At 34.4% G+C, this 22010-nt stretch overlaps 1 long non-coding RNA gene across 2 annotated transcripts; it reads left to right on the top strand.

Annotated features, from left to right (window-relative positions):
• The first annotated feature begins 464 nt into the window (after positions 1–464).
• On the top strand, positions 465–21794 carry LOC147486878 (uncharacterized). 2 transcript variants are annotated; one of them, XR_015202938.1, is made up of 8 exons: positions 465–1706; positions 2308–2364; positions 2637–2694; positions 8247–8298; positions 8518–8660; positions 9152–9357; positions 19812–19944; positions 20120–21794. It is a non-coding gene; the product is annotated as an uncharacterized LOC147486878 (long non-coding RNA). The 2 variants fall into 2 exon arrangements; XR_015202939.1 differs by having other exon boundaries at positions 466–1706; positions 8518–8640.
• Positions 21795–22010: the final 216 nt, after the last annotated feature.

Here is a 22010-nt window from a genome sequence, read left to right as displayed (position 1 = left end):
GACCATTTGACCCATTATTTGACCCAACTAGTTTTTGGTCCAACGCGCCCACAACTCCACTAAAAAAAACTAATTCGAAACACAACACTACTGCCCACGTTCACTCTCACCTCCCTCTGTCTCCCACTTCCTTCAAACTCTAAATACCTTCCTCTTAAAAACAAGAAAAAAAAAACACTTCACGACTCTCTCTTCACTCATTCTCAACCTAAAAGAATTTCTCACGACTCTCTCTTCACGTCACAAATGTTTTTTGACATACTTTTTGTAACATTTACTTTAGAGTACATGTGTGGAACATTATTTTTGACATTTCCACTGAAACAGTTATGTACCCTTTGCGTTTATGTGACTGTTTTGATTATTTCTATTTCTATCCCTGCACAGCTGCACACGCTCAATTAGTTAAAAAAAACTAACTCACAAACAAATAGCCCACGTCCTCTTGTGCGGCTCTCTCTTTCTCTCTCTCTCGTCACTTGTGATGCTAGGGTTTCCAAGTTCTAATACCATTAGGGATTTTTTGTTGTTAGATCTCCCATGAATCTCTCCTCTTCACTCGAAATCAGCGTTGAAGTAGTACCAATAGCTCTTTGAAAATCGGAGATCAATTGTGGTCGATAAAAGTGTAAAACCCCATATTTTTGTGTTGGATATTAAACTTCTAGTAGGCTTTAAGGAGTTAAACCAGGCCAATTATAACAACCTAAATAGCTGGGTTTGGTTTGACCCAACTGATTGATACAACCAACCCGATAGACTTGAACTTCGGAAACAGAGAACAAAAACCCCTAAACTCCTCTCGTTCTTCCTCATCTCTTCACGTACCAAAAGTGAGCCGGTTATTAGGGAAACTCGAAGAGATCATGGAGAAGATGATTAGGAATTGGTGCTTATGAATTTTCAATTCAGTAACCTCCTTGGATCAACCCTCACAGAGAAGTTAATGGATGATTTTCGGTTTTGGAGCAGATTTGACACCTTTCACCAAAATAGTTGTATCTTTCTCTATAGTGATTAGTTTTAGACGCCGTTTGGACTGTTGGAAAATAGATTGAAAGAGCATTCCGATGATATATGGTTAATGAGGTGGTTTGTAGAGAGACGTTACAGTTTTTCAGTTCTTGTTGGGTAAAATTCTGCCATGTTCTTGTGATGAAATTGGGGATTTGTGACCAGGTTGTTGGATGCTTAATGGTGACGTGTTCCTACTCAAATCAGTGTGTATATTGCTGATTTGGAACTACTATCTAAGGTGGAGCTGCAACATGAAATGGTTTGGGTTTCTAAATCTTGAATATAAGAGATTCTAACATGTTCGTCTTCACCACACTTTATGTTAATCAAGGGTTTTATTTGGGGATTCTGTTTTCATGATTAAGAGTAGAGAAGATAAGAGGTCAGGGGTCATGGGTGTTCAATGAAGTCATCAACATACCTTGTTCTTGTTCCTAATTAGAACAAAGTGAGAAAATTCAGAATATAAGTCAGTTCTGCCATGTGTTACTGAAAATGGTGTATCTTCATCTACGAAACTCGCTTTTATATGTGGTTTGGTGTGATAGGAAGTTAATTCACATATCTTTCAATTGGTATATGGCATGATAGCTAGTTCTAAGGAGACGATTCAGAAATTCATATTGTTTCGGGGTAAAATTATGCTGCCTCCTTGTGATTAGTAGATGATATTGGGCGATGTGGATCAGGTTGTGGAGTCTTCCATATTGGTTCTTGTTGCTTTTAATCTCTTATACATCATGCAAGTATATCTACAAGCTTTTTTTTCGATTAAATAAATTATAACCAAGTCTAGGTTCGACTTAGATGTTGACACTTTTACTGTGCATTTTAAATTGAGATTGGAAGCGTGGATTACCATAATTAATGTGCATGTAATTCCTTTTCCTGCTGAGTTTGTTTATTGTACGTTGAACTGATATGATTAAAATGAAATTGGTTTTATTTGTGTTATTGTGCTTTTAGTTCTTTATTCTGACTTGTGTTGATGCATGAATTATTATTTGATGACGATGACGCACTTTCTGAGTTTTGAGCTATATACTATGTATAAGTGTTTGGGATCATTTGCATACGTTGCACTTGTTGAGTTCACTTGTTTTCCACATCCTATATATTTTATGCAGAGGATAAATATTTCTATTGGTCAGTATTTGGAAGTATGTGTATTTGGAATTAAGTGTGTGTTGGCTCGGTTTTATTTGATATGCTTGATATAATTTATTTAGATCTGAAAAGACTAGTTTGTGGATATTACTTGTTGGACGCGTGGTTTTTACGCCCTTATAGATTTTGCAGGTGTTTGATTCTTGACCACATGGAGAGAGAAGTTGGGATATTATTCGGGTTAGAACTTGGACACTTTGTTTTTGGTTTTATATTTGCTAGTTATCCTTCGTATTTGACTTATTGTAATGGTTTCATTTTGTAAACTGGTTGCTTAACTACTCTGGCATTTGTCGAGGCGGTTAAGTAGCTGGGTCCTCTGACTCATTATATCTTGGGCTGGTCATCAGCTAGGATATAGTGGGTTTGGGAGCGTTACAAAAAGAATCTAAACATATGAAGTTAGTTGATTGTCTTCTTCCTCTTTGCAATTGAGTGAATTCCTTTTTCAGGAACAAGCGAGACACACACTCTCTCTCCCCAATTGCAGGAACAATCATCTCACACAAGGTATAGTTTTTCATTTAATTTGTTGTTTGCATTTATTTCTTCAGTACAATTTAAATGGTTAAACTAAAATTTTGTGCGATTCTTTCCTAGTTTTATATTTTTCATATTATCTACTTCAACCTTAAAAAATCATTCGAAGAACTGAAGAAAAGACTAAAATATCAAAACTAATCTTCCAACTATGAAAATTGTGAACGACTAAAGCAATAACATAGAGGAACTACAAAAAATAATTACAATGCTCATCAACCATTCTGGGACCTGGTCAGTCCTTCACTACTTTCAACTACATATCTTGAGGTTTGAGCCCAGGCCTAAATACATACTAGAAACTGTGTCACTCATTCAATGTAATTACCCTTCTATTTGCAATCCACAAATGCCTAATTTTTACTAAATTCCCATGTGAAGGGAAAGCCCAGTTATTCTAAACAATCGTTGTACCACTTGAACAACAAGAATTACAACATCAAAATTAGTACTTTTAGAAGTCATGCTTGCCTCTAGGATTCAATATAAGTGATACTCACTGTAAGATACCTGCCTTTTTAGTGCCTCCCCAGTTTGTGACTATATCAACTGTCTTTTGAAGCCAAGATTGGTAAAGGGGATCTGGGATGATAGTTTGTTCATAATCCAGCTGAGGATGACCTGCTCTTGGTCATACTTTCCTTTTTGCCATTCTAGGTTTCTATTCATTTGGTTGAGCCTAGACATAGAAAACCATATGCATTTAAGTACAGAGTTAACTTCACATTATCTTTACATTAGCTACGAAAATATGATAGTTAACTACCTGTTGGGCTTCTTCTCTACTCTCATCAGACTGATTGCTATTCTTTTGATTTGGAAACACATGATTGTTATGGGATTCTAGAAACAGATCTTGAATTTCATCCACTGAAAAAGGAATAGTATTTTTAGTTATTCCTACCAATTAAGCCTTAATTTCTTAACTTGGGTAAGAAGGAACATATATAGGTCCAATTCCTTGTAAGTCATTAAGGAGCATGTATATGTTGTTTTTCTACAAGACAAAAGGCGTGAAAAATGGGATAGTATGAGATAGTGAAGGTGAAAAATATGCACTTAGTTGATATTAGCATTTGTTATGACTAAACTATTTGATACGCCTTTGTCTGCAAAAGGCAATTCATGGCTTTAAGACTTAACTAAGTTGGAAATATTCAAGTTCCTAACTTTTTACAGTTTATAGAGATGCTAATATGCATCTATGCTAGATACTTCCTTTGAATTCTATTAGTAAAGCTTCCAATTTCAGAGTCTCTTTCCTTTCTAATTATGGCCTACTAAAAATTTGAATTGTAACATGGTTGTTGTTGTTGTTGTTTTTTTTTTTTTTTGATAGGTTGGCGTGAAATTCACTGTAAATGAATGTGTTGATGTTGTGCATAATATTGTAAAAAAATGTCGACATGTTAGCACAAATTCTTGTAGATATGTTAGTTGGAATCTTGTAGAAATAGCAAGTAATTTTCGTGAGGTAAATGATCTTTGTATCATCATTTATTTCCTTTCTTTATGTTTTTTTTTAATGTGTGGGAATGAAAACTTTGGACTTAGGATAGGACCATATTTGTGTTTGTGGATGTAATAGCCATGATGCTTAGTGAATCTAACTGACAAACTTATTAGCAAGTTTCAGATTCTTCCAGTTCAATTCTAGAGCTCTATGTAGTTGGCTCTGCTATACTGAAAACACTAGTCTTCAGCCTAGCTACATTGGATCTAAAGGTTTATTATCCGAGTCATTGATTACGCTTCCTATTCGTGGTGGGGATGATCTTCTATACTTGAACGATGTGCTTCATTCTTTAGCTGATTATTTTCATGGTGGATCCAATAGTTGTGTATCATGTGAGTGTTCTGTAAGTTGCAAGCATGAGCACAGAAGGGTTTCTTTTCTTTCATACTTAAAGGCTTTGGCATTCTTCTGTCATCCATTTGGGGAATTAGTCACTAGCGCAAGCAATACTCTTCTCCTTGAGAAGAAATTTCCTACATTTTCCCCCAACCTGACTATTATTTTAGATGCATTCCAACAGTATTCTGATGCTTGTCATACTCATTTTAGGTATCTCCTTGGTCACTTTTCGATACATTTATTCTTGTTCACAACACTCGTGATATTTTTCATAATAGCCTTATGTTATAACCTTGTTGTTTCTTATATTCTAGATAAAAAATCTTTGCCATAAAAAGGTTTTTACCGACTAGGAGATAAATGAAGTTTGAATGGATTTTGTTAAGTTTATCCAATAATGTATTATGAACTATTCTCAAGACGAAGATGAACCATAAGGCTGAAGATATATGTGGTCGGGTGATCGACTTTAACGAGATTAGGTTATTTTTTCATTTGGATTTGGATTAAGCTGATTAAATTTATATGAATTAGATTGGAAATGTGTTATTTACTTCATTACGTTTTACGATTAAGTACAAATATATATTGGTTATCCAAGGAGATTGGAATGTTTCAATAAAATTAGCATACTTGAAATTTAATGGATCATATTCAGGTATGTAGTTTATTCAGGTGTGTAGTTTATTGCAGGTCCCCAATTTTGTGAGTTTTCATATATATATATATATATATATATATATATATATATATATATATATATATATATATATATATATATATATCGTTTTTTTCTCCTTTTAATAAAAAAAAACAATATATACATATCACTATTTTGCCCAAACAGTCATGACTAATGATATTTTTATGACCGTTAAAAAGGATAAATGCATAACAGTTTATTTAAAACCGTCACAAATGATATGATTTGTTGTGACGGTTTTTTAGTAGTTGTTACCTTTTTTTTTTATGGTTTTATGACCGTTAAAAGGATTAATGCATAACCGTTTATTTAAAAGTGTCACAAATGATATGATTTGTTCTGACGGTTTTGGAGCAGTTGTTACCGTTTTTTATGGTAGAGAGAGGCTAGTTTGGAACAAATATTTGTGACGGTTTTGGGAAAAAAATAAATGACTCTCACTTCGTCACAGTTTTGAAGAAAAAAAAAACATTGACAAAAGACTTTTTGTGACTGTTTTTAATAGTGATATAAAGCCTTCTTTCTTGTAGTGGAAAAAAATAAAAATAAAAATAAAATAAAAAGTTAGACCTCCTAAAACAAAATCAAAGGAGTCAAAAGCCAAAAGAAAAAGAAAAAATGGCTAAGGATGGAAACAAAGTGTAGAATTAAAGTAAATAACAAGATTTTCTCTAGTTACATAATATGAAGACTTGATTATCTTAGGCTGGTTCTTTTTGAATATCCATTTCCTTCCTTCTTCTTTCATTCTTAAACCATCTCCTAATCTCCGCAACACCTTAATAAATTTCGTAGTATAAATTCACCTCTATAAATATTGCTCTCACCATTGTTTCTTTGTGTTTGATTAATTGGATTCTATTATGTCTTGGTAGTTTAGGAGTGGAACGATTCCGTACTCCATATATTGTATGAATATACATGTGAGAGTAGAAAATAAATAATTGATACCATAAGAATAATGTTAGAGAAATCTAGTTGAGTTTTTATGAGATATCGATTGGCTTAAATATATTACTATTAAGGGATTGAAACTACAGTTTTGGACTATTATCAGTATCCACCTACCGCCAGAGCTGCCTAGCAAGCATGCCCGACTAAGAAAGTGGATTACTTCACAGAAGATGTCACTCGACAGTTCACTCATCCCATGGACGGAATTAACTTCTTCCATGGAAGCCAGAGGATTCTACATCCGTATCTCTATCAGCTCAGGGAAACTCAGGGGAACATTATAGTGGAACAACGGACCATCAAAGAGGAGCAACGGTTCTTCCAGCAGGAGCAGCAATGTTTTCAACACAATGTCACTAGAACATTGCAGAGCATCAGAGACACGCTCCCGCTTAGTGATAGACATGCTAGGATCCAACGTCATCAAGGAGAAAGATCTTCTAGACTTTTATTTTGCTTTTCTTGTGGAATTTGGTATATGAGTAGAAGGTAAAACAGATACATGATGCCAAAAATTTCCATTTTTCTTTCATACATTTCATATACATTTTTAAAAAAAATATAAAAACTCAAAAAGATTTCATAGTTGAATAATTATCCCTAGTATAATAAGCCATGTATTTCTCGTTCTATATCAAACAACCCATGCCCCAAATTAAACTTATTTGGGGGTGGTGCATTTTCATCATGAAGAATAGAATACAGGTGCATCGCCGTTTTTGCTCATTTTTCTATGGTAATCTCTTTTCTCTTCATACTTTGATGACAAAGCATAGTTCTATTTGGGGGTGGTATAATAACATTTTGCAAAAACTAGGCATTTTCTATATAGTAGGTATAGTAATCAATTTCTTCCTTTCTAAATTTTTTTTTAAAAAAGACCAAAAATATTTTTCCGTTTAGTACTAAAAAGTCTTGTTTCATTTTTCTATAATGAATAAAAAGTTTAGAAGTCTCATTATAGCAATAGAGTAAAGATTCATTCTTCGTACTTGGACTAATATACATACAATAGTTTCTGCATCTTTTCATGAATGGCATGCATCAATATTTGTTTGTATATAGCAATGAGTTTCCGAAGCCAATACTACTAAAAAAATACATATGATGACGCTTGTTTTTTTATCTATCTTGACGGCTTTGTTGAAAACCATCAGGATAGGTGTCTTAATGATATTTTTATGACGGCTCTTGGAACATTATGTCATATATAATACAGAAGTCAAGAAAATATTATGATTTTATGATGGCTGTTGTAACATTATGTCGTATGTGACACAGGCATCAAGAAAATATTATGATTTTATGACGGTTGTTGGAACATTATGTCATGTATGATATAGGCGTCAAGAAAATATTATGATTTTATGACGGCTGTTGCAACATTATGTCGTGTATGACACAGGCGTCAATAAAATATTATGATTTTACTACGAATTTTCTAAAACAGTCAAGTTAGTAGTATATTAAATCGTTCCAATTTTTTTGGTGCAAGTTCTCGGACCATATTCAACCGTCAAGAAATTGGACAAAAGAAAAACCATCGTGAGTACAAAAAGTGAATTGTCAACATTAATCAGACCTACCACTGGGCTAAATGGCAAAAGAGGCAAATTGTTTTTCTCTTATTCAGAATATCGAATAAATTTTAAGGTGATATTTCAAAAACACCTCTCAGGTTATCGGCTTAATTCCCTTCTTGGCTTCCTTCTTGAAAGCTTTATTGTTTCGATCATCTCCTTTTCAGTCCATCTTCATCATCTTACACTCGACCATATTCATCTCTCAAACTCTAACTGAAGACCTAGCAAATTTTACCAAGGAAGGATTCCTATGAACGACTAAACCATAACCATTTTTCTTCAATTCGTGAATCTGAAGTTTTTTAATTCAAGAATGGATCGGAATATTTTCTCTTTTAATTTGTATCCATCTGAACCACCACCCCTATTTCATTCTTTTCATGGGAGGTGAATATTTTCTAATAACTCGGATTTATGTTTATTCCAGTTAGAGAAACCCACAATTTTAAGGATCATTCGTTGCTTCTCGATCTCTCAAGGTACGATATTCTTTCTTCTCTCTCTTGGTAAAATTTTTTATGGGTTTGAACTGATTTTGTGTTATTTGGTTCAAGTAATCAGTAGAAGATCAGAACTTTAGTTCATTTTAAAACAGTTGAGAAAGATAGGAATGTTGTTTTATTTGATTTATACTTAGTGCTGATCTAATTTCAATAGAAACTGATGAACCAAAAAAATGGATTTTTCTGTCTTGTTAGTTTTTCAGATCAGTAGAATTCAATTCTTCTATGGATTGAATGCTTTTGGAAGGTAGAGAAGGAGTTGCAACATGTATACGAATGAAAATGTCTGACAAACTTATGCGTTGTATACTCTGTAAGGTACTGGCTTGGCAAGCTAGGTAAGTGATATTTATTTGATAAAATGTCAGACAAAGTTTAGTTTTTTGTACTCATTTATGTTTCATGCTTATTTGGGTAACTGGAGGTTCAAACAGATATACAGATTAATTACTAGTATGTCTGGTGGTCTATAGTTCCATTGAACATGATCTGTGAAGTGCTCTAGCTAACTTGGTTTGAGAAGAGTGTCCCATCTTTTTATACTTGAAGCTAAGCTAGTGTCACGCACTCTTGTAACTTGTATATATACTTTATCCTTTTCATTATTGTTATGCTTCTTTTAGCAATTCCTTCATTCCTCACTTTCTTGCTCAATCTTCCAATTAATCGTGTATTTGTTTATCACCAAAGTGACATATTTGTTTTTATGAAGTAGTGGGCTTTGTTTGTTTGTGAAATCGCCTGTTTTTTCTTTTCTGCAAGAACTAATTAAAATTGTGGGACTTTGTTCTTAAAAATTTATTCTTGAAATTTTCTTCTTATTTTGCAGATACCTGGATCATCTTGCTCGCTCTCTCTACCATCTCGTTTGTATTAACTCTATTATATTTGTTTGAAATTTATCAGAAGCTCCTGATATCAAGAACTGGATTAATTTCAAGCTATGTATGTGAATCACCTGTATTGGGTACTGAAGATGATTTGGTTTTGGGGAATAGTGAAATTGACAAAGTGGGGCACCAGTTGGAAATGAAGGTACGTAGTTTTCTTGCATTAAATGTGTATGAACAATTAGCTAAACCAAAATAAATCGGAGTTTATAGAATGCCATGTCTAGTTTAAATTCTTGCTGCTTGAAAGTTATACAAAAAATAAAGAGAAATATAAGTGGGCAAAATGTTTCAAAGTTTATTAGCATATACTAGATATTTGTTGGTCAAGTTTATTCTATTTTCGAAATTAATTTAGTTTGCTTTTTAATTTATGTATTTGGGTATTATGTATTTATGTATTTGAGAAAATGTTGTGATCTTTTCATGATTTGTGTATTTCCTTTTTCTGGTATGCACACTTATCTTTCTAAACTATCAAACTTAGATGTGTTAGAAGCTTTTTAGTAATTGGGATTCTAGTGGCTAAACTAGATCAAGTCTCCTCACCATTTTCTTCTCTCTAATCACATTGCTTTAATTTGAATGTGAGAAGTTGATAACCCGTAAAAACTCAACTAGATTACTCTAACATTATTATTATGGAATCAATTATTTATTTCCTATTCTCACATATATATTCATGCAATATATAGAATACGGAATCGTTCCACTCCTAAACTACCAAGACATAATAGAATCCAATTAATCAAACATAAGGAAACAATAGTGAGAGTAATATTTATAGACATGAATTTATACTATGAAACTAAATATATGAATTTAACTTATACTAATTTAACTAAGCAATTGAATGTCTTGAAGAAAATATATGGAGAAGGGATTAGGGGATTTGATTCCACTTTGATTTATTCCTAATATGCTAGTGTAGATTATTGCAATCCTAACCAATTAAGATTAAGTATTTGATCCCTAATTATTCATGACAATCTCTGCCAACTAATAATTAGCATATGAGGAAGTTCAACCTATTCTCATGGCGAATCAACTAACCTACTAGAGTGAAACTTTTAACAAGCAATAATTCTAATTAATATATCAAGTCTTCATCAAGCTTCATCAAACCCCTCTAATGGAGGTTTAGCTAGAAATCATTAGACTATCATAAACATAATAATAAATAGAAAACATAATGAAGAATAATAACTTGATTTTTATTAATCTAATGGAGACTACAAACTAAACTAATTAACTAAAACTAAACTAAACTAAAAAAGGAGAGAAAGAGAGAACCCTAAACTATATTAAACTAAAGTGGGAGTAGCCAAGTTTTGTTTTAGTCTTAACCCTCTTTATATAGGAGATGGTTAGGTTACAATTCCATGCATGGGCTTTGGATCCATGTTTTGGGCCATGAAATCAAGCCCAAAACCTAATTACATATGTCTAAAAAGGGTTTCTCTGTTAGAAATTACTACAATAGCCTTTTCATCCATTTTTGCTCCTCTGATTAGGTCAAGGCCTAGACCGTTAGAAATCTCTTTCCGAGCCGGTCGTTTTGACATATAACAAGCCAAATTCTGAGGTCTGAGTCCAAAGATACAGCCTGCGAAAGTTTTGTTGACTTTTCTGCTCTATTTCTACCCTCGTTGACTTTGACTTTTCAGCTTTGACTGGGGTTTAAAAATGTTTTTCCTCTTTGAATCTTGGTCTTTAATCATAGAACTTCTTAACAACCAACATTTGCTCCTTTATCTCACAAAAGTGACATGTTTCTTCACATATTTGACTCCAATGCCTGAAATACATACACGCACGTAAACAGTACTAACTCATATTTATTATACACATAATTGGTCTAAATATAATGATATTAAGGGGTTAAAACTACAGTTTTGGGCTCTTATTAAACCAACCCCAAATAGCATTTTGTTTTTCTTCAAGCAAATATGAGAAATTAATATAAGTGACCAAAAATAGAGTTCTAACTAATCTCTTTTCGTCGAGGGCGATTGCATTGACCATATGCAATAAGGCCTTAAACCACTAGTAATTCCCAAGTAGATGAGTTATAACCTCGTGAGAGTTTTCCAACGAAGGTACTCACAAACTTTATCTATACTACAACGACTAAGAAATAAAAGTAATGTTTCCTATTTTATTCTTAGATATCTATACATCTCACTAGCAATGAATATAGAATAATCAAGTCGAAATCTAAGCTAATACGTGCATAATAATCAATCATCTACGAATAAACATATATATAATGAACTATGCTATGAAATGCAATAACAGGTCCATTTCTGAAAATTTGGAATAATGTCCTTAAGTAGTTTATCATATATATGTCAAGACAAAAACCACTCTGATTTTTCCACTCAAGTTTCGCTCACTCCAGTGCGCAGTGGGCACTTTACCTTACAATCTCAATGACACACAAGAAAGCCGAAGTCGATCAAACACATCTGCCACTTACTATCACACTAACCTATTCCTAATTGAGTTAGATGTCTTTATTAGGTGTTGCGAGGATTAGGATATGGTTTAAGAATGAAGGAAATGGATATTCAAAAAGACAAGTATGAGATAATAGAGTATTCATATTATGTAACTAGAGAAAACCTTGTTCTTACTTTGCTTCTACACTTTGTTTCCATCCTTAGCCATTTTTTTTTTCCTTTTTGTTTTGGTTTTTGACTCCTTTGATTCTGTTTTTGGAGATCTAACTTTTTATTTTTTTTTATTTATTTTTTTCTTTTCTTTGGATCGAAACTTTCTTTTCTTATTTGAAGCAACTAACAAACTCTTGGTTTCAAAGGTCTTTCTCTTTCCTATTTTTCATTTCATCTCTATTCTCAGACTCATTCAAAAATGGTTAGGCTGATTTTTATTTTTATTTTGTTTTTATAAAAGGGTAAATGATTTGTGGTTTATGAAAAAGGCTAAAGAAAGGCTCAGAGGGGAGACTAGGGGAAAATAATTTCATATATGTTTAAATTTCTGGCTATATCGATCTAAAGAGGGCCTAAATTCTCGCTTAGGATATGGTATAATGATCAAGTAAGAGGACGTGTGATTTCTCTATTCGGAATTTACTTTTCCCTTGTGTCATTTCTCAAATATTTCACTCATATAAGGCTTTAAACTATATTCTCACTGGATTTGTAGAATAAGTACTCTAGCCTAGATTTCAGAAACTTACTGCCAAACAATCATAGATACTCATGCAATATATTTATAGAAAGATGCAATGATTATTACCTACATATTAATCTAAATTTCTAAAAACTATTCTAATATAAAAGCTAATGTGAAATATCTAGACTATTATCATCATAGAGAAAGAAACAATACCAATATTCCTAAGTATATAACATAAACTTTTTATTTATATTTTTGAATTTTTGAATTTTTTACTAGAAAAAAAAGTAAGTATTATACATGTATTATATCCTAATAGGTGCCTTAATTTACGCGTGTTTCTATGCCACCCCCAAACAAGAATATGCTTTGACCAAAAAGTATTAAAATAAGAAAGGTAGGAAATACCATGGAAACGCAAGAAAATTGAAGAACACCTACAAAACAAATTTAAAACATACTAATATAGATAAATAAAGACAGACGCAACTCTATATGAGTTCCACCTGTTATGGGGTTAACAAGAAATAAATTGCTTGGGACATAAGCAGACACGAACAAAAATAAAAACTTACCTCATATCCAACATTTAATCGTGTTCCTCCTCTTCAATAAAGAATTAAGGTTCCTTGGCATCCTACCACGCCATGATAATTTGCCAGGCCTCACGCCATTTATCATCTGCAATCGCTAACCTGTTAAACGCCACTTGGTCGGATGGGGTGTAAGGGGCAACCTAATTAGGTTGTAGCCTCCACCCCGGCCAAGTCATTGCATGGAAAGAGCGAATAATGCAGTTGGTGGGTCTCACAATATCAACCCCAACCCAATTCATGAAATAGGCACAAAATGCAAGAAAGAAACCTAGCATGATACGACAAACTAAGACAGGCATAAGAAGATACTTATGCCTCATACTATGGGCTCGGGCAAAACTAGACACTAAGGTCTGGGGAAGTCATAGAGCATACGTCCATCAGCTAAAGCAAGGAAAACGTTACAAGTGGTGCCATTCGCAGAAGAAAAATGACATTCTCCTAATATGTTTAGCATGATAAAAAAACATCACCGTGCCCACGTTAAGGGATAAGCTACCAAGGGCTACGTTATATTGCCCTTGGTCCTCTACACGGAAAATACCTGCCCCATAGGTCTCATGTAAAAACTCATAGTTGTAGGCATAGAAATTATCAACCAAATATCCCCATGAGTCTTGAATCTCAGCAGGCATAGAAATCCCAACAACAAACGCCAATAAGAACTTGGTTATATCCGTTGTTTCATCTTCAATGGTGACGGAGAACACTTGTTCTCCATCAGTGCAATAGAAAAAATTACAATGGTCATAGAAATATGAAGTAAGTGCAGGAGAATAAAGTTCATTAGAGCTTACCATTAGAGACTGCCATCCCGCCGTTATGATCAAGTCGCGGAACCAAGACCCATTGGTGTCGCTTGCGAACAAATCCTCAAAAGACTGCTCCGGTATGATCCGTGGAGACTTCATATCAAACAAACACAATCTAGAACTGCTGGAAACAACCTTGGAAGAACCTACAAAAAATCAGAACTAGAAGTGGTTGCGGAGGTGAAGGGCGCGGGCGCGCTCAAGATTGCTGTGGGAGGGCACAGTCACGCTCTTGCCTGACTTCGACTTTAAGTGTTTTGAGGGCGGGTGCACTCAACTTTGCCTGTAGGAGGGTGTGGGTGCGCTCTTGCCTGACAAGAGGTCTAGTGTTTTCAGGGCGCGCGTGCTCTGAGTATAGGCAAAATAGAGGGCGTGCACACTCCGTGTATGATGAGTGCTATGAAGTGAAAATCAAAGGTAAAGTGAGAGATGCAAATTGAGAGGTGTGATGTGAAGTTGAGAGTGAACCCTGTATTTATAGAGGATTAGTTTCTAAGTTCCACAAGTTTCCCAACTAGTTAAGGCAACATGATGGAAAAAGACATTTCTAAATCTAAAATAGAACTAGACAAGATGCATGCTCCAAAACCAAACCAATAGCTTTTTGGCTGGAATTAAAATAGCAATCATCTAATTATGACTCCTTGAGGTTGCACCAAACAACACTTGCTAATTCTAGTGACACCAATTTAGCAACATTCTCACATAATTCAATCATTATCAAGCAGACAATAATATTTTGACAGAAATACGTGGATATGACTAGAGGCATTGCTAAATAAATAATTTCACCCCAAACAAGTTAGAAGGGTGGGATTCACGATACAAAACATAGCATATGCTGAAAACTAAAACAACTTCAAATTGAAAAAAAAAAAAAAATTACAGAATTCAAATATTAACTACTTAACTAAATAATTCGGAATCAAAATCTACGAAAAATAAGAAAACAAATCTTAACACAATAATAATACAAAATAAACTAGCCACGTAACGATGATGGGCCAGAATAGGAAGTTGAGTGATCAAGAATGGAAAGACCAAACACCCCCCCCCCCTCCCAAACAAATCTTTAAAAACATGGTTAGAAAATTTATTTAAACACGTGGGTCTTTTAAAGTCAGATTCCCTTAGACTTAATGTGGGGTTGTTTTAAGTCAGATTCCCCTAAACTTAATGTGGGGTCGTTTTAAGTCAAATTCCCCTAGACTGTGCACACCCCCAAACAAGCATGAAACTGGGGTGGCACAAAACGGATGATACGTGGTCAACTATAAACTAATAGTCGAAAGAGTTGGGGGTCTAGCCATAAAAACATGATACTAAATGCACCCCCAAACAGAATGAAGTTGTATAATTGGATGCAATCATGTAGAAGAATAAAAAAAAACTTATACAACCCACCAAAAAACATATGCAAACTATCTTGTTGTAGTTGTTTTAAAGAGTTAGAATGACCCAAAAGATGAATTAGTGATATTTTAGGTGAGAAAGGAATGAAATATGGATCCCGATGTCTTTTATGAGGCTCAGATGAGGAAAAATAAGACAAACTAGGTTTCTCACTACACTCGGTCAAAGCTTGGCTCTCAAAAGCTTGGCTCTCAACTACAGGAATAGTGTACTCATGGGATTGTGTGCTAGGCAAACACTCTTCACCGTGAGGGTTGAAAAAATTATAGAGGGTCTCTGAGGAAATTGGCTCAGGTGCAAATTTGAGATTCCTCTGAAATGGTGGGTGAATGGATGACTTAGTTATGGTAAATGGTTGGATTTTAGGAGGTGGTAAGTCAGGTGGATGGTGGTTGGTTGGTGGTTCATCAATTGGTGGATCCTCTCATGCTCTTGAGAACTCTACATCTGGCATGGCTGAATCCACAAGGTTGTGTTTCGTGGCTTTATCATTAAGAAATTCATATATTTCTTTCATTGTTATTTCCTCAGCTGTCAAACTAAATTGAGATTCATATTGCGTTAAAGAAGTTACTTCGATTAATTTCTGCACATTACGTTGGTCATGCCTTAGATTAGAAATTTTAATCTCTATTTTCTCACCCTCTTCCTCTAAAACACTATAAGTATCCTTAATGGCATCATTCGAATGTCTGGACATGCTCAACAGGAAGGTCCATATTAAGAGAATGCCAATAGTTATCAAATTCTTCCTCCGTCACATCTTTATAAATATCTTCTAATGTGTCATCATTATATTCATCTTCAGATGGATTAGTGGGAGGTTCCTCGGAGGCATCCCTCAAATTTGAGTGGTCATCCACAACAAGTCCTATATAAAGAGTCATTTTCAAGAATTTTCTCATCTAGGTGGGGTGTGGAGTCAACATAATGGTTAATGGGAGGGTCATGGTAAGGTAATGATTCATGAAATTCAGGGTAAGTCTTAACCAAGTAGAATGGTGTGATTATGGGAATAGGTTGTTCTACTTGTGGGTCGACCTCTGGCAATGTTGAAAGTTCTATAATAGCTGAGGGGATTATGGAAATCAATTGGGCTAGATTCTGAAGAAACATTTTTTGTTGGTTAGCTATTTGGTCCATAAATGTTTGTTGTGCGTTAGTCAGTTGTTGGGAAATTTGGTCTGGAAAGGGTGGCGAACTAGATGGGTGTGTGATTTCTGTCATGGTGGAAGGGTCTAGCTTGTATGGTGTTTGATAGTCATAGTTATTGGCGTTTGGTGACTCTGGTTGATATCGTACTGTGATGGGTTAAGTTGAGGATGAATAAATATAGGACATGAATGGGCGGTGTGGTCTGGATCCTAACAAATTGTGCACGGAAAAGTGTTTGGTTCGTTGTACACACTCATTATGGAACTAGAAGTAGACGACACTAGTTGATTCCCTGTATAGTTTGGATGATTTGAAAACTCTTGATTCTATGGGTCACTATAAAAATTTGAAAATTGAGGCTCATCATTATTATTATATCCAATAGTAGGCTCAAACTCTTGATATGATGGGCACTGAGAAGCCCAATGGTAAAGATTACCACAGCATGAACATGGTGAAGGGTTTTCATAATAATCACATGATTGCTCTTGATATGATGGGCAATGAGAAGCCCAATGGTAAGGACTACCACATCATGAACATGGTGAAGTGTGTGCATAAGAATCACATGATTGTTCGTCTATATATTGATATGCCATAATGGTTTAACATATATATATAGGACAATTAATATGCAATCAAAACTCTAACTATAAATTTCTAGATAGGCTTGTGCGTTGACGTATACAATATATAACGCTAGATGGTTTATTTCTTACCAGACCTTAATCTCATGCAAGGCTAAGTCCAATATGAAAAAAATATGAACAACAGTCAAACAACAACCTAATATACTAGAATTAAAACTCCTCTGACAGAAGAGATGAGGAGTGAAAGAAAGAGTACCCAAATGCCTCTTTGTTATGCGTATGAATAACATCTTGTATTCGCAATCCCAGTATATTTAAGAAGATGGAAACACTGAATATATATAAAAATATGAACAACACGAGAGCCGGTGACTCACCCAGGAAAATCGGGCTTTCTTCAAAAGAGGCGCGGGCGCGCTTTTGCCTGACACGATGTCCAGTACTTTGAGGGCGGGCGCGCTCAAATGATAAGGTTAATAGGGCGCGGTCACATGCTCTAAAAATTTTGAAATTTTTAAAGTAGTTTGCTTAGAGGTCCAGTAAGTCGTTTGTAAAATTTCAGATCAATCGGAGTTATGAAAGTCCTTCTACTCCTCTGCAAAGTTTGTGAATCAGTTTTCAGACACAACACAAACAACCGAATGGTTAACCAATCAAAACAGAGCCAAAAATCGCCAAAATTTAACTGGAGAATTCTGACAGATCAAGGGGGTTCCTGTAAAATATTTAAAGCAATTGGAGTTCTAGAAATCCTCCTTATCGGCTATTGTTCCAGAAATTAAGTATTGCAAAACTGTAGAAACACACTGGAAACAATCCACTAGTTAGGTGGTCAAAACAAATAAAACACACTTTAAATTTTTACTGCAAACTCCTGACTTATGATAAATACTCCTGTAAAAATCTTAGAATTTTTGGAATTGGCTAAGTAACCTTACTCGTCAGTGTTTCCCGTAACTTACGGTTTGAAAGCTGAAAAGCAGCACTGTAAAGATGGTATTAGTTCACTAGGTGAAACAACTAGGAAAATTATGAACATATTTCAGTAAATCAACAACACCTTAAAGATTATGCCTGTAAATTTTACAAATACCTTTTCTGCAGTGTTCTTCACTGTGAATCCGCAGACACAAGGGAGGGCGGGTGCGCTCTGAACAAGGCAAAATGGAGGGTGTGCTCCCCCGTGCCTAAAACAGTGAATAGTACCAAAAATGTAAGAAATAAGAAAGAAAAATTAAAAGGGTGGGTGGGTTGAGAATGGGGGATTGCCCCTTGGATTCAACCAATTGAATTCTTATCCTGAATGAGTTTAAGATGGCAGCGACGCCATTTGATAACCCGTAAAAGCTCAACTAGTTGCTCTAACTTTATTCTTACGGTATTTATTATTTATTTCCTACTCTCACATGTATATTCATGCAATATATAGAGTACGGAATCGTTCCACTCTTAAACTACCAAGACATAATAGAATCCAATTAATCAAACATAAGGAAACAATAGTGAGAGTAATATTTATAGAGGTGAATTTATACTATGAAACTAAATATATGAATTTAACTTATACTAATTTAATTAAGAAATTGAATATGACTTGAATAAAATATATGGAGAAGGTATTAGGGGGGTTCCACTTTGATTTATTCCTAATATGCTAATGTAAATTATTGCAATCCTAACCAATTAAGATTAAGTATTTGATCCCTAATTATTTATGGAAATCTTTACCAACTAATAATTAATATATGAGGAAGTTCAACCCATTATCATGGCAAATCAACTAACCTACTAGAGTGAAACTCTTAACAAGCAATAATTCTAAATAACATATCAAGTCTTCATCAAACTTCATCAAACCCCTCTAATGGAGGTTTAGCTAGAAGTCATTAGACTATCATAAACATAATAATAAATAGAAGACATAATATAGAACAATAACTTGATTTTTATTAATCTAATGGAGGCTACAAACTAAACTAATTAACTAAAACTAAACTAAACTAAAAAGGGTGAGAGAGAGAGAACCCTAAACTATATTAAAGTAAAGTGGGAGTAGCCGAGTTTTGTTTTAGCCTTAATCTTCTTTATATAGGAGAGGGTTAGGTTACAATTTCGTGCATGGGATTTGGAGCCATGTTTTGGGCCATGAAATCAAGCCCAAAACCTAATTACATATGTCCAAAAAAGGTTTCTCTATTGGATATTACTGTAATAGCCTTTTTGTCCACTTCTACTTCTCTTATTGGGTCAAGGCCTAGACCATTAGAAAGCTCTTTCTGAGCCAGTCGTTTTGACATATAATAGGCCCAATTCTGAGGTTTTAGTCCAAAGATACGGCCTGCGGAAGTTATGTTGACTTTTCTGCTCTATTTCTACCCGCGTTGATTTGGACTTATCAGCTTTGACCAGGCTTTAAAAAGGCTTTTTCTCTTTGAATCTTGGCCTTTAAGCATAGAACTTCTTAGCAACCAACCTTTGCTCCTTTATCTCGCAAAAGTGACATGTTTATTCATATATTTGACTCCAATGCCTGAAATACATAAACGCACGTAAACAGTACTAACTTATATTTATTATACACATAATTGGCCTAAATATAATGATATTAAGGGGTTAAAACTATAATTTTGGGCTCTTATTAGAAGTACAAGTACAAGATAACGAGATATTGACAGTACTGAGAGTGATATAGATATTTGGAATCACTAATCAAACAATCACAAGAATAAGGTTCCAGAGGTTTCTTTATAAGGTTTAGTATTATTTATTGATATAAACTGTTATATGGTTGGTCTTGGATGAAGATCAGTTGAAGACTACGTGCTTGAAGAGCCATTTATATAGGTTTTCTTTATGCTTAACTTGGCTTATGTCATTGATTCCTTTTAGATGTTGGTGACGGGAGGATGTCTAAAGTTGGAAAGGAAAATGGAGTAATTCAGGGGCCAGAGAGAGGTGTTACACATTCTTCTTTACCAGCCTCTTAGGGAACCGAAAGTAAACTATTGCCATCAGTATCAAGGTGATCATTATCTATTGAATATGTATTTTATAACTGTATTTTGAATAGCAATGTTTCTTCAAAGCCATCCTTTAATTTTCTAGGATTAAATACAATATGAATTGGAAGAGCTAAGTCATAGCTTATTTCTATATCATTGGAATGTATCATCTCAGATTGTGTGTTCTTCTTGTAGCTTTTTAAGTGGTGTGGCTACTATTTCTTCCAAAGCCACTCCTCGACATGTACCTAAAGTGCCTATGTGTAGGGGTGCCAATACTACTAAGAAACCTGCTGTGAGTGATGCTAATGAATTGGGAAGTGCACTTCTTCCACCATCACCACCTGTTACTGCTAAAACCACTCCATTTGAAGTCAAGACTGGACATGAACAACCAACACCTAGTTCTGATCATGTAGCATCTCATGTATCTATGTTAGGAGTGTATTCCTCAACTTCAGATCCCATTCTGGTGCCATCTCTCGACTCACGGCTTCTAGGTACAGTAGGTACTATTAAACGTGAAGTGGGAAGCCAACGGACCGGTAATGAATCGAGCCCTTTGATCCCATCTGAGAATTCATTTGTTGTTATGGTGTCACAAAATTACTGTTATGGTGTAGTGAATTCATTTGTACTTGTCCAACTTCTCACATATTGAAGAACTAACTAGTTTTGCTTCTTGAACACACTTAATTAATATATCCTACCTTTTTTTAATGACTCTCCTAATTTTATTTTTCAAGGTCAGGCCACATTGTTTCCAATAATTTTTTTCTTTGTATCTATATAATTATTGTTTTCTTTTTTGAGTGTCTAATTCCAGTTAGTGCTGGTAACATTTACCTTGTAGATAGCTAAGGCTACATGAAATAAAACCTTTATTCCCATTAAACAAGCCATTACTTTTACTAGGAAGTATGACACTATATTATCACACTGAATTTGTTTATCAGGATATATGGCTCCCAAAAAGCTTGAGGTATCTTAGCCTTGTTCCTAATTTTAGAGAATACTTTCTCTTGTTTGATGGTTTTAGATCTCAGAAGATGCCATAATTTAGAAAAATCAGGAAACCCCGTTTAAAGGTTGGTGAACTTTAATCTCTCTGGATGTTTCCTTAATTGGTTCCCTGAAACAACTTGAAGTGCTTAAGACTTGACTAAAGAAATCGAGCATAAGCATAGGGAGTGTGGCACAAACCTGTTCCATGTCAAAAATATGAGACAGGTCCTTTCTCTTGATTGGAACCGAATCAAGTAATTAATCTCCATGACAAGTTTTTTTTCCCATTTTGTGTCCGGCATATTATCTTATGTTTCTTTTGGAATTAATTATGGTTTATTTCAAAGAACTTTATTCTTAGAGGTTTGTCCTAACATGAGAAGCAATCATTTTCCAGTTGGTACTACTCCTAATACAGGAGTTATATATTTGTTTCAAAAGTGCTTTACTGGATGTTTGTAAGAGGTGGTCAAAGTTTTGAATGATTGGTTCGAATTGATAACATGGTTTGCATTATTCCTGGTCTGGAACTAAGTTGCAATGTAATGTTTTTTTTATCACTTTCGTCTTGTCAGAAGTAACGATTTTTTTTCCTTTCATCGTTTTCTTCGAATGATACTCTTCTTATTTTCTCTTTGGACTTTGATTTTTTGCAGGTTAAGTTTGGACAAGGTTCGATGAATGAAACTCAAACCATGCAAACCGTTCTTTTTTAGACATATTTTGTGAATATTTTTGGTTAAATGTATGAATTTTTTTGAGATGGTGGAATGTGATGGATTCTGTTTTGTGAATAGATTACGAACTGGCTAGTTCGTTACATTCGTGATCATGTTAAGTTGTTTGCAGTGGAATTTGATTGTATACGTGCTAAATGATTTATTCAATTTTTTGGGTATAAAATAATTTTTAATAAATATTTTTGTTTCCAGAAAATGTATATTTTTATGACGGCTTTGCCAAAACCATCACAAATTGAACAAGTTTCTTGATGGTTTTTGCTGAAAATTATTGCAGTTGTACTAAAATTAATGACGGTTACTATGGAACACTCAATATTTCATTGCCTATTATGACAGTT

The sequence above is a fragment of the Coptis chinensis genome, chromosome 7 (genome assembly GCF_015680905.1).
Source record: "Coptis chinensis isolate HL-2020 chromosome 7, ASM1568090v1, whole genome shotgun sequence".
Lineage (NCBI taxonomy): Eukaryota > Viridiplantae > Streptophyta > Magnoliopsida > Ranunculales > Ranunculaceae > Coptis > Coptis chinensis.
Note: the sequence above shows the minus strand (reverse complement) of the source record. Positions and strands in the feature narration are given on the sequence as shown.